Source organism: Elephas maximus, chromosome 25 (assembly GCF_024166365.1).
Source record: "Elephas maximus indicus isolate mEleMax1 chromosome 25, mEleMax1 primary haplotype, whole genome shotgun sequence".
NCBI lineage: Eukaryota > Metazoa > Chordata > Mammalia > Proboscidea > Elephantidae > Elephas > Elephas maximus.
The window spans coordinates 12491286-12505771 of record NC_064843.1 but is presented as its reverse complement, the minus strand read 5'-3'; the positions used below and the strand labels follow the sequence as shown (position 1 = coordinate 12505771).

General features: G+C 44.2%; 1 protein-coding gene and 1 pseudogene across 1 annotated transcript in view; both read right to left on the bottom strand.

Moving 5' to 3' along the window:
- The window catches only part of LOC126067742 (zinc finger protein 343-like), a 78208-nt gene that overhangs the window by 46629 nt on the left and 17093 nt on the right, over nucleotides 1-14486 (bottom strand). The window lies entirely within an intron of this gene.
- Nucleotides 4757-14486, bottom strand: part of LOC126067739 (zinc finger protein 343-like) — an 88867-nt pseudogene continuing 79137 nt past the window's right edge.

Sequence of the window (14486 nt, the reverse complement as noted above, 5' to 3'; positions counted from 1 at the left end):
CACATGAAAAGGCATCAAAATGACAACACTAAAAACTTATTTATCTATAATTACGCTGAATGTAAATGGACTAAATGCACCAATAAAGAGACAAAGAGTCACGGACTGGATAAAGAAACACGATCCATCTCTATGCTGCCTACAAGAGACACACATTAGACTTAGAGACACAAACAAACTAAAACTCAAAGAATGGAAAAAAATATATCAAGCAAACAATAAGCAAAAAAGAAGAGGAGTAGCAATATTAATTTCTGACAAAATAGACTTTAGACTTAAATCCACCACAAAGGATAAAGAAGGACACTATATAATGATAAAAGGGACAATTGATCAGGAAGACATAACCATATTAAATATTTATGCATCCAATGACAGGGCTGCAAGATACATAAATCAAATTTTAACAGAATTGAAAAGTGAGATAGACACCTCCACAATTATAGTAGGAGACTTCAACACACCACTATCGGAGAAGGACAGGACATCCAGTAAGAAGCTCAATAGAGACACGGAAGACTTAATTACAACAATCAACCAACTTGACCTCATTGACTTATACAGAACTCTCCACCTAACTGCTGCAAAGTGTACTTTTTTTTCTAGCGCACATGGAACATTCTCTAGAATAGACCACATATTAGGTCATAAAACAAACCTTTGCAGAATCCAAAACATCGAAATATTACAAAGCATCTTCTCAGACCACAAGGCAATAAAACTAGAAATCAATAACAGAAAAATTAGGGAAAAGAAATCAAATACTTGGGAAATGAACAATACCCTCCTGAAAAAAGACTGGGTTATAGAAGACATCAAGGAGGGAATAAGGAAATTCATAGAATGCAACGAGAATGAAAATACTTCCTATCAAAACTTCTGGGACACAGCAAAAGCAGTGCTCAGAGGCCAATTTATATCGATAAATGCACACATACAAAAAGAAGAAAGAGCCAAAATCAGAGAACTGTCTCTACAACTTGAACAAATAGAAAGTGAGCAACAAAAGAATCCATCAGGCACCAGAAGAAAACAAATAATAAAAATTAGAGCTGAACTAAATGAATTAGAGAACAGAAAAACAATTGAAAGAATTAACAAAGCCAAAAGCTGGTTCTTCGAAAAAATTAACAAAATTGATAAACCATTGGCTAGATTGACTAAAGAAATACAGGAAAGGAAACAAATAACCCGAATAAGAAACGAGAAGGACCACGTCACAACAGACCCAACTGAAATTAAAAGAATCATTTCAGATTACTACGAAAAATTGTACTCTAACAAATTTGCAAACCTAGAAGAAATGGATGAATTCCTGGAAAAACACTACCTACCTAAACTAACGCATTCAGAAGTAGAACAACTAAATAGACCCATAACAAAAAAAGAGATTGAAACGGTAATCAAAAAACTTCCAACAAAAAAAAGCCCTGGCCCGGACGGCTTCACTGCAGAGTTCTACCAAACTTTCAGAGAAGAGTTAACACCACTACTACTAAAGGTATTGCAAAGCATAGAAAAAGACGGAATACTACCCATCTCATTCTATGAAGCCACCATCTCCCTGATACCAAAACCAGGTAAAGACATTACAAAAAAAGAAAATTACAGACCTATATCCCTCATGAACATAGATGCAAAAATCCTCAACAAAATTCTAGCCAATAGAATCCAACAACACATCAAAAAAAAAATTCACCATGATCAAGTGGGATTTATACCGGGTATGCAAGGCTGGTTTAATATCAGAAAAACCATTAATGTAATCCATCACATAAATAAAACGAAAGATAAAAACCACATGATCTTATCAATTGATGCAGAAAAGGCATTTGACAAAGTCCAACACCCATTTATGATAAAAACTCTTACCAAAATAGGAATTGAAGGAAAATTCCTCAACATAATTTTATGCAAAGCCAACAGCCAATATCACTCTAAATGGAGAGAACCTGAAAGCATTTCCCTTGAGAACGGGAACCAGACAAGGATGCCCTTTATCACCGCTCTTATTCAACATCGTGCTTGAAGTCCTAGCCAGGGGAATTAGGCTAGACAAAGAAATAAAAGGTATCCGGATTGGCAAGGAGGAAGTAAAGTTATCACTACTTGCAGATGACATGATCTTATACACAGAAAACCCTAAGGAATCCTCCAGAAAACTACTGAAACGAATAGAAGAGTTTGGAAGAGTCTCAGGTTATAAAATAAACATACAAAAATCACTTGGATTCCTCTACATCAACAAAAAGAACACCGAAGAGGAAATAACCAAATCAATACCATTCACAGTAGCCCCCAAGAAGATAAAATACTTAGGAATAAATCTTACCAAGGATGTAAAAGACCTATACAAAGAAAACTACAAAGCTCTACTACAAGAAATTCAAAAGGACATACTTAAGTGGAAAAACATACCTTGCTCACGGATAGGAAGACTTAACATAGTAAAAATGTCTATTCTACCAAAAGCCATCTATACATATAACACACTTCCGATCCAAATTCCAATGTCATATTTTAAGGGGATAGAGAAACAAATCACCAATTTCATATGGAAGGGAAAGAAGCCCTGGATAAGCAAGGCATTACTGAAAAAGAAGAAGAAAGTGGGAGGCCTCACTCTACCTGATTTCAGAAGCTATTATACAGCCACAGTAGTCAAAACAGTCTGGTACTGGTACAACAACAGGCACATAGACCAATGGAACAGAATTGAGAACCCAGATATAAATCCATCCACGTATGATCAGCTGATATTTGACAAAGGACCAGTGTCAGTAAATTGGGGAAAAGATAGTCTTTTTAACAAATGATGCTGGCATAACTGGATATCCATTTGCAAAAGAATGAAACAGGACCCATACCTCACACCATGCACAAAAACTAACTCCAAGTGGATCAAAGACCTAAACATAAAGACTAAAACGATAAAGATCATGGAAGAAAAAATAGGGACAACCCTAGGAGCCCTGATACAGGGCATAAACAGAATACAAAACATTACCAAAAATGATGAAGAGAAACCAGATAACTGGGAGCTCCTAAAAATCAAACATCTATGCTCATCTAAAGACTTCACCAAAAGAGTAAAAAGACCATCTACAGACTGGGAAAGAAGATCTCTAAAATCTACATGATTCTGTCAAAACTCAACCACAAAAAGACAAACAACCCAATCAAGAAGTGGGCAAAGGATATGAACACGCACTTCACTAAAGAAGATATTCAGGCAGCTAACAGATACATGAGAAAATGCTCTTGATCATTAGCCATTAGAGAAATGCAAATTAAAACTACGATGAGATTCCATCTCACACCAACAAGGCTGGCATTAATCCAAAAAACACAAAATAATAAATGTTGGAGAGGCTGCAGAGAGATTGGAACTCTTATTCACTGCTGGTGGGAATGTAAAATGGTACAACCACCTTGGAAATCTATCTGGCATTATCTTAAACAGTTAGAAATAGAACTACCATACAACCGAGAAATCCCACTCCTCGGAATATACCCTAGAGATACAAGAGCCTTCACACAAACAGATATACGCACACCCATGTTTATTGCAGCTCTGTTTACAATAGCAAAAAGCTGGAAGCAACCAAGGTGTCCATCAACGGATGAATGGGTAAATAAATTGTGGTATATTCACACAGTGGAATACTACGCATCGATAAAGAACAGTGACGAATCTGTGAAACATTTCATAACATGGAGGAACCTGGAAGGCATTATGCTGAGCAAAATTAGTCAGAGGCAAAAGGACAAATATTGTATAAGACCACTATTATAAGATCTTGAGAAATAGAAAAAACGGAGAAGAACACATACTTTTGTGGTTACAAAGGGGGGAGGGAGGGAGGGAGTTTTTTATTGATTAATCAGTAGATAAGAACTGCTTTGGGTGAAGGGAAAGACAACACTCAATACATGGAAGGTCAGCTCAATTGGACTGGACCAAAAGCAAAGAAGTTTCCGGAATAAAATGAATGCTTCAAAGGTCAGCGGAGCAGGGGCGGGGGTCTGGGGAAAATGGTTTGAGGGGACTTCTCTGTCAATTGGCAAAATAATTCTATTATGAAAACATTCTGCATCCCACTTTGAAATGTGGCGTCTGGGGTCTTAAATGCTAACAAGTGGCCATCTAAGATGCATCAATTGGTCTCAACCCACCTGGATCAAAGGAGAATGAAGAACACCAAGGCCACACGACAACTAGGAGCCCAAGAGACAGAAAAGGCCACATGAACCAGAGACCTACATCACCCTGAGACCAGAAGAACTAGTTGGTGCCCGGCCACAATCGATGACTGCCCTGACAGGGAGCACAACAGAGACCTCCTGAGGGAACAGGAGATCAGTGGGATGCAGACCCCAAATTCTCATAAAAAGACCATACTTAATGGTCTGACTGAGACTAGAGGAATCCCGGCGGCCATGCTCCCCAGACCTTCTGTCTGCACAGGACAGGAACCACCCCCGAAGACAACTCATCAGACATGAAAGGGACTGGTCATTGGGTGGGAGAGAGATGCTGATGAAGAGTGAGCTAATTACATCAGGTGGACACTTGAGAGTGTGTTGGCAGCTCTTGTCTGGAGGGGGGATGGGAGGATAGAGAGAGAGGGAAGCTGGCAAATTGTCATGAAAGGAGAGACTTCAAGGGCTGACTCAGTAGGGGAAGAGCAGGTGGGAGTACGGAGTAAGATGTATGTAAACTTATATGTGACTGATTGGATTTGTAAACGTTCACTTGAAGCTTAATAAAAGTTAATAAAAAAAAAAATTGGGGGAGCCTCTACACAAAGTAAGTGGAGCTTGGACCGGAGACGTGTTTACCTGCCACAACCCCCAGGAACCCACAAGTGTACAGTTCAAGAAGCATTTGCTGGCACCAGATGCTCCAATTTTCTCACTGTCCCAGATGTTGAAGAGGTAAAATCTCTTCCAGGTCCCTTCACTGCAGTCACCAAGAAACTTCCTAGTGAAAACACTGGAGTGATGCTCTGCTAGAAGTTATAACAAAAAAATTTACTGAAGGAAGAAGACAGGATCATTTCGTGAAATGGAGAATAATTCAAAAAAGAGGCAGAGTGTGTTCTGGCTTGCAAAGAGAGCAGTGAGGTATTTATCATGCAGAGCAAACAGAAAATGGTTTCATATCAAAGTGGTGCAAGGAAAGGAAGGAAAAATTTACAAGGGGTTGTCAAACTACAAACTTTCCTAACATCAATTTCTAGCCTAACATCAATCTTTTATTTCCCAGATACAAATTGCCTAAAGCAAGCCATGTAGAAATTCCTGATGAGTTTACACCAGTTATCTGATCAGTCCCTGCAGTAATCACAGTAATCATCTGATAAGGGCAATGCTGCTCCAGGAGGGTCACGTTATGGCCAAGGACACTGAGTCCCAAAGGCATGGAGATTGTTAATAGTGGAGTAAGACCCATACTTGATGCCTCTTCTTGCCTACACACCAAGTGAAGCAGCTATGGCAAACATGCTCCCAGGGCCCCCTCCAGTGACATAGGACTAGTGTCCCCCCACTTTACATCAGCTTCGTCCGTGTTGCTAGCGTGGTCCTTTGATGCAGACCTCACTCTACAAAGCATGCTCCAGATTCACCCTTCCAATTCCAACCAAGCTCCCCATGGGCGTGCACTGCTCTTTGGGCAACCTTCTTGTGTTAGTTTCCTTGAGCTACCATAACAAATTACTACAAACTGGGTGGCTTAAAACAACAGAAATTTATTCTATCACAGTTCTGGAGTTTATAAGTCTGGAATCAAGGAGTTAGCAGGACCATGCTCATCCGAAGGCTCTAGGGATGACTGTTTCTTGACTCTTCTAGCTTCTCGTGGCTCCGGGAGTTCCTTGACTTGTGGTGGCATAACTTCAATCTCTGCCTCTGACTTCACATGGCCATCTTCCCTCTGTGTCTATTGTTCAACTTGATTTAGTGTAGTATATCACTTAATCCATGCTTCAGTGAACCAACCAAATAAACTATTAGATCCTTTCCTAACCTCTCAAGCTGAAACACTGAATGAAGAATCTGTGCTTAGTGGGCCCATATCAATAAAGTCAAATCAATCCAACTTTATGTTCCTTGCAACATTCCCCCACATAATTCCCAGATTTGTATGTATATATTAGAAAAGTCAAATGGTTCCTTTGGAAGGTAGTGTATCTCCTCCTGGGTCACAGTATGTACTTCACCTTTTGGGACTCACTGAGAAATGGATGATGGGGATGGATCCTGAGAACATTCAGCAACATCTTTTAAGGCACTGCCCCAGACAATATCTCAAAGACTCTTTTGCACAGCTGGATTAATCTCACCAGATGGGGGTGGAAGGAATAATGGTTTTACCAGGGAGGGTGGCTCAGCAAACATGGGGTAATATCTTCAGATGGGAGTAAGAGCTGGTTCTGTTGGCAGGAGTGATTCAATGGAATTTAGGGGCCCAATGTCCCCAGCATTCTGATTATGTGCCCGTATGTCCCCATGCCAAGTTTCAGGATCTCATCTTTCCAAATCGATGCCCTCACTTTAACTTCAGACACGATTTAAGGTTGAGAACTCTATTGCCGTTGTAATTCAAACGGCCTTACGATAACATTCTGGCTTTGGTGTTTGGCAGTATCAGCTCCGTTGCTAAAAGAAATAAGGCTTTCTTTTATGGAACAAATGGCAATTTTCAGGTCTTTTATGTGGCACCTGGGCTGTGACTTTGAAGCCCTGTGCTCATCTCTTTCTTTCACAAGGCAGGCTCATCAGCATTTTTAACACTAGCCAGGCTTGAGAACCAATTTAGAGAATTCATCCTTACAACTGTGTTCCTCTAGAAGCACTCTCAGCATCAAATGTCTCAGGCTGGGAAGAAAACCATGTCTCTAGAGAAGCAAAACCAGTGAAGTGTGTATATATACACAGGTCATACATCAGGCTGCTGGCTCATGGGCTGCAGAAGCTAGCGAATGCCAACGTCGGCAGGTTGCCGACTGAAGTCCCAAGATGCAGGATCCAGAGCAAGCAAGCGAACTTTACCACAATGTCCATATATATTGGATGCAGACCACACCCCAAAGGAAACTCCCTTTGCAACCGACTGGTTGCTCACACCAGATCATAAATGAAAGATGACCACATCAGATCACAAAATGGAGGACATCATTACATAACTGCCTGTCAAAACACAAAATAAGGCTCGTAAGCCTACTTAGGAGAAAGCATACAGTTTTACTGTTGACTAGAATGGTTCCAGAAGAGAACTAGTAAGCAAAAAATGAAGTGCTCCACTGTTTCAAAAAGGGGGGTTTTATACATGAGGACTTGGGTTTACAAAGCATCACAAGTAAATCTTTCATAGTATCAGTTACTCCACTTTCCATCACAGCCTTCCTGAAACCAACATGCATAAACATTTTTTGATAACATTTTGCATGTTTTTTCTTGAGAACAGAATATTTTTGTCCTAATCCTCTTAGAACATTCTTATCACATACCTAAACAAGCATAATCACATAGTCGTTCACACGAAGGGGGTATGCACTTCAAAGGGAAATTGAGACCTGTCACGACTTTAGTTATACCAAAGGCCTCAGAGTTTAGACTGCTCTCACACACTACCAAACCACTAAGAATCATGGCCCTACCAAGTTGGTACATAACCTTAACCTTCACAGACAGATACCATGAAGAAGCTTGAATGTGAGCTTCCTCATTCTCCAAAGTCCCCCCCGCACCCCAATCAGGGTTTGGTTCCCTCACGAATAGGATTTGTCTGAACTCTGCAGGCATTTGAATTTGAGAAAACTAACCTAAAGTCAGAAATAATCCATCAACTCCCAACACAAAGACTTAAGCTCATCCTCCCTAGACACAAAGATCGAAGTTCCTGGGGGCAGGGCATTTGTACAACCCCCCGCTTCTTCACTTTTTCCTCTGCAGGACACCTCAGCACACCTCAGTTCTGCTTCCTACCAGGATGGAGTGGTGGGGACCTGATTCCAGCAGGCCTCCCAAGAGACAAAGGAGGAAGTGAATAGTAGCGTGCGGAAGCCTCTTGCCAGATGTGGAAAAATGATCCTTTTGCCCCCTCCCTCTGCTAGGCCAGGACTGACAGTCTATTCTGTGGCATGGCTGATGTTGCTACAGGTTAGAGAGTATTTGGTAAGAAAAGTGTGTACCATTTTCTCTTTATTTCCATCCTCTTTTCCCAAGAAAGGTGCTCGTTTTCTTGGTAGCATTTATCTCCAACAGGAGGGAAGAGGCCCTGGGGTTATCAGGAACGCTCCCCCCCTCGAACCCCTAGGGATTACATATCCATATTCCTTTCTCCGTGGCTTCCAGTTCTGACCAGAAACAGTGTTGGTGTTACGGGCGGAGTTCTGGCCAAGGGACATTAGGGCAAATGTGGCAAAAAACAGGGGCCCACCATCCCAGGTGCTCCTACCCTACCTACCTCCCCACCTGAAGGGAATTAGGATCCTCTCGAAAGGTGACTTCAAGGTGAGGGAGAGTGGGTAGAGGCTGGGGTCAGTGGCTCATCTGACATTTTCCCATGCCCTGCTTTGATGGGGTATCAGAAACACTCAATGCTTTTTCTGATTCTCAAAGTCTGATACCCATTCTGTGGGCCTGGCAAACTCCAACTGGGCAAACAAATTTGCCAGAGCCTAACCAAGCCCATTCTAGTGAACAGATACTGCCCTAGGACACAGGGGTAAGACCCAGGACATACAAAACCAAAAAAGCCCAGTGCCATCGAGTCGATTCCGACTCATAGCAACCCTATAGGACAGAGTAGAGCTGCCCCAAAGAGTTTCCAAGGAGCACCTGGCAGATTCAAACTGCTAACCCTTTGGTTAGCAGCCGTAGCACTTAACCACTATGCCACCAGGGTTCCCATACAGACCAGTTAAAAAACTGGACAATCTGGGCTCCAAAGAACATTAAACAGGAGCATGGCTAAAGGGTCAGTTCCTTGGAGTGAGAAACAATGGAGGCAGTATGGCTAGTTGTCTCAGAGCAGTTATTACAATGATGTGGGAGTGCTTTTAAAAGGACTGGGTCCAAGGGTCAGAGGGATGAGGGCACATGGCTAAAGGTCATTACACCTGGTATAAGAAATGTGTTTAGTGGTCTTTAGATCAATCATTGTTGACCTGACATATGGAGCAGCCAAGAGGCTCAAAGCAACAAGACTGGAGAACAGTTGGGGCATAATTAAGGATCTGACCCTGAATCTGAAGTCTCTGGAAATCTGACTTCAAAGCAAGGTAGGGGGTACAGTTAAAAGGACCCTGGAATTAGGACTGGTACTGCGCATTAGGGAACAACGGTACTTCGATGGGTGGATTCAGCAGACCAGAATTGAAACTAGAAAGTACAAAGGAAAACTAGGAAGGGAGCTGTCACAAAAGCCAAAAGAAAGTAGTTATAGAAAAAAGTAATCAGGTAGGAAGAGTGGTAATCGAATCTCTGGAGATGTAGGATATTCTCTCCCTTCACCTGGCATCTGTCTCCAAAACCTAGATCACTCCTCTCCCCATGCAAAGGGCCAGATTCCCCAATAAATGTATTCAGGACTTTAGTCTTAAGGGTTGAACTCATTCAAGAAACTTGGAACGTGAATTTGAATTCCATGTACCTTTCAGGATAGATGAGTTTATTAAAGAAAATTTTTACTGTAACAGAAGGACAAAGCATGGGGCAGAACTGGTGTATGAACATAAAGCAGGTCAAACTTCTTAGATTATTTAAGTAAAGCCTTTTTTCTATTTTATTTGGTTACAGAATGTGGAAAATTAGTCTATTTAGTTACTACTGACAGTGTCGTCCTCATAGAGAACATAGGTGGTCAAGAGACTTCTCTTGAAATTCCTCCAAAGGTGGGTGAAGTAGTGATTTGTAATGGCAAAATGCTGTGCTCTTTTGTTGGCTGAGGAGGGTCACTGGAATGAAGTTCCGTCCACAGACCCTGCCCACACAGCTCTTGCCCTGAGTGTCTTCTGGTGAAAGGGGAGGTACAACTTACTGCTGAAGCACCTCACACTCTCCCTGCCCACATAACGCTTCTTCTAAAAAAAAAAGTTGTTCTCTGATGTGCAATGAAGTATGTCTTTTTCCCAAATTCTGGCCCATTCTCCCTGCACACACAGACAGTCCTTTTATCCTGTGTCTTCTGGTGAATAAGGAGTGATTTACAGTTAAACCTTCAGCCACACTTGCTGCAAACACTGGGTTTCTCCCAAAAGAGGGCACTGATGTCTAATGCGGCTTTGCTTGTATCTAAGGACTTGTTTATGCTCCTTGTACACATGTGGCTTCTCCCAAATGTGTCTTCCAGGGGAGAAAGGAGCCCGACTTCTGGCTAAAACCACACGAACACTCCAGGCACATGTAAGGTTTCTCATCTGAGTGTGTCTTGTGGTGTCTGATGAGCGTTCGCTCCTGGTTAAAACCTCAGGTACATTTAGTGCAAACAGAGCTTCTCCCCTGAGCGTGCCCCAACAGAGCAGGAGGCCTGACTTCTGGCTAAAGCCTCACCAACACTCCAGGCACACGTAATGTTTCTCACCTGAGTGTGTCCTCTGGTGTGTGATGGTATCTGACTTCTGGCTAAAGCCTTGCCCACACTCCTAGCACGTAAGGCTTCTCTCAAGTGTGTCCTCTGATGTATAAGGAGGCTTGATCCTCGGTTAAGGCCTCCCCCACACTCCTTGCACGTGTGGCTTCTCACCTGAGTGTGTCCTCTGGTGTGTGAAGAGAGCTGACTTGTAGCTAAAGGCCTGCCTACACTCCTTACACATATGAGGCTTCTCCTGAACATCTCCCCGGTGGAGAAGGAGGCCTGACTTCTGCCTCGACCACACTCCAGGCACACGAAAGGTTTCTCACCTGAGTGTGTCCTCCAGTGTCTGATGAGATCTGACTTGTGGTTATGCCTCGCCCACCCTCTTTGCACACATGTGGCTTCTCCACTGAGTGTATCTTCTGGTGGAAAAGGAGGCATGACTCCAGGTTAAAGCCTTAGCCACACTGCAGGCACACCCGACTGTGTCCCCTGGTGTGTGCTGAGAAGTGACTTACAGTTAAAGCCTCGCCCACACTCCTTGCACACAGATGGCTTCTGCCCTGCGTGTGTCCTCTGGTGCACAAGGAGGCTTGATTCCAGGTTAAAGCCTCGCCCACATTCCTTGCACATGTGACTTCTCCACTGAGTGTGTTCCCTGGTGGAGAAGGAGATGTGACTTCTGGCTAAAGCCCCGCCCACACTTCAAGCACACATAAGGTTTCTCACCTGAGTGTGTCCTCTGGTGTCTGATGAGATTTGACTTGCAGTTAAAGCCTCGACCACACTCTTTGCACACGTGTGGCTTCTCACCTGAGTGGGTCCTCTGGTGTCTGATGAGAGTTGATTTGAAGTTAAAGCCTCTGCCACATTCTTTGCATACATATGGTTTCTCCCCTGCGTGTGTTCTTTGGTGGAAAAGGAGGCCTGACTTCTGGCTAAAGCCTCGCCCACAATCCTTGCACACATGTGGTTTCTCCCATGAGTGTGTCCTCTGGTGGAAAAGGAGGCCTGACTTCTGGCTAAAGCCCCGCCCACACTCTAGGCACACATAAGGTTTCTCACCTGAGTGCGTCCTCTGGTGTGTGATGAGAGTTGACTTGCTATTAAAGCCTCGCCCACACTCCAGGCACATGTAAGGTTTCTCACCTGAGTGTGTCCTCTGGTGTCTGATGAGATTTGATTTGTGACTGAAGTCTCGCCCACACTCCTTGCACACATATGGCCTCTCCCCTGAGTGTGTCCTCTGGTGTGTGATGAGAGTTGACTTGTGGCTAAAGCCACGTCCACACTCCTTGCACACATGTGGTTTCTCCTCTGAGTGTGTCCCCTGGTGAAGAAGGAGCCCTGACTTCTGGCTAAAGCCTCGCCCACACTGCAGACATACGTAAGGTTTCTCACCTGAGTGCGTCCTCTGGTGTGTGATGAGATTAGACTTGTGGCTAAAGCCTCGCCCACACTCCTTGCACACATGTGGCTTCTCCCCTGAGTGTGTCCTCTGGTGCGTAAGGAGGTCTGATTTCCGGGTAAAGTCTCGGCCACATTCACTACAAACATAAGACTTCTCTCCTGAGTGTGTCTTCTGGTGTTTAAGGAAGCATGATTTCCGATTAAAGCCTTGGCCACACTTACTGCAAACATAAGGCTTCTCCTTTGACTGTATTCTCCGGTGATTAAGGAGGCTTGATTTCCGGGGAAAGCCTCGCCCGCATTCCTTGCACACATAAGGATTTCTCCCTGAGGGTGTCCTCTGGTGTATAAGGAGGCGTGATTCTTGGTCAAGGCCTGGTCCACACTCCAGGCACACACAAGTTTTCTCACCTGAGTGCTTCCTCTGGTGTGTGATGAGATGTGACTTGGCGTTAAAGCCTCGCCCACACTCCTTGCACACATGTGGCTTCTGCCAAGGTTTCTCAACTGAGTGTGTCTTCTTCTGTGTGATGAGATGTGACTTGGGGTTAAGGCCTCGCCCAATCTCCAGGCGCACATAAGACTTCTCCCCTGGGTGTGTCCTCTGGTGAATAAGGAGAAGTGATTTCTGGTGGAAACCTCGGCCACACTCACTACAAACATAGGGCTTCTCCTGTGAGAGGGACCTCTGGTGTGTGATGAAGTCTGACTTCAGGCCACAGTCTGGTTCATCCTCTCTACAGATGACTGCTCCTAATCTTGACAATTCTAATTCCTTCAACCCTTTGCCCCTTTCCACAGACTGTACCCTTTGGCCTGAGCTGGGCTCTATCCCTATCTCTGTGTTGCCTTCTCCAGGGCTTGCTGACTCTCTTTGGGGCCGGCTGGAGAACACCCTTGAAGTCTCTCCCTCCCCTGTCCTCCCACACAGGGGTCTGGAGACTTCTCTGTCTTGACCTTCTGTGTTTTCCCTCCAGCAGCTGAGATCAGAATCCTGCTGCTCTGGCTGCTTCTGATGCCCTGGGCTGGAACGCCCTGGATGGAAGTGATGTTGTGCACAGAAGCCTGGGAAGATCTGAAGCACATGCTGGCTGAGGAATTGCTGACAGGAGACAGCCAGAAGGCAGGAGGAGCAGGGGTAGAGTTCTGGCTTCGGTTCTGCTGGAGAGAGAAAGGGTTCCGTTAGAGTGGCCGTAAGTGGGCAGCCTGGGCTGTTCTCCTTTTCTTATGACAGACAGCATCTCAGTGCTGGAGTCCCTGGGTGGCACAAACGGTTAAACACTCGACTACCAGCTGAAAAGTTGGTGGCTCAGAAGACAGGCCTGGCGATCTGCTTCTGAAAGGTCACAGCCTTGAAAACCCTAAGGTGCAGCTCTACTCGGCACACATGGGATCACCACGAGTTGGAATCAACGCAAGCGCAACTAACAACAATCTTATTGCCGTACTTGTAATTGACACTATGTAAAACACAATTTATATTCCACCAATAATTCATTTGTATTCCATTTTTCAAATTACACTTTCCATTGCAATCTAGAAGGAGCTCTGGTGATGCAGTGGTTAAAGCACTCAGCTGCTAACCAAAAGGTTCACGGTTTGAACCCACTAGTCCCACCACAGGAGAAAGATGTGGCAATCTGCTTCCATAAAGGTTTACAGCCTTAGAAACCCTGTGGGACAATTCTACTCTGTCCTGTAGGGTCACTGTGAGTCATACTTGCCTGAACTGCACTGATTTGGCATTGCAATCCACACCAAAAACCTCTTCACCTTGTCAGCTCGAGTAGGAACTTAACCAGGTAAGCATCTGACACTACTCTGCCTTGTGAACAGCTCTTACTGTAGTCAGCCTTTTCTTCTACCAAAACCCTCTAAGCCACAGACACATTGAAATATACTTTGCCATTACTTGGAAATGACAGTTTCTATGAGCTTTGTGGACACCTCCTTCATGACTTCTTTTAATTAAAAAAAAAAAAGACTGAAACACACAGAAGTCAGTCAGTCCAGGAGGCTGCCAACTGTAGGAGCACAGTACACACGTGAAAATGGCACAGGGGCAGCACCTGAACCTGTGCAACTTTGGTGGATCATGATCAGGGTCAGCCCAAAGCCAAATCCCATGGGTGGGGTCAGACATACCTCCACCCTCCACCTTTTTTACCAATTCTGATACCAGCCATCCTCCCCATGACACACTCTGCTTTTCTTCTGGATTAGGTAACCTGTTGCACAGATCAGCCTTACAGATAAGGAGTTGACTAAGGATCGGGGTACAGTTGGGATCAACGGGCTACAACTGATGATGAGGATCAGGAAGCATGCTGGCAAAGTCTACCTTTTTCAGTGCAGAGCAGCTCTCTCAGCTCCTCTTGGCAATGCAGGCCCTCTCTTAGTCCATGGAGGACAGGCTTCTCTCAGCCCCGTCAGGACAGGCTCCTCCTCCTGGCCCTGCAATCAGTCACCACTGACTCTGCCTCTAGGCCCC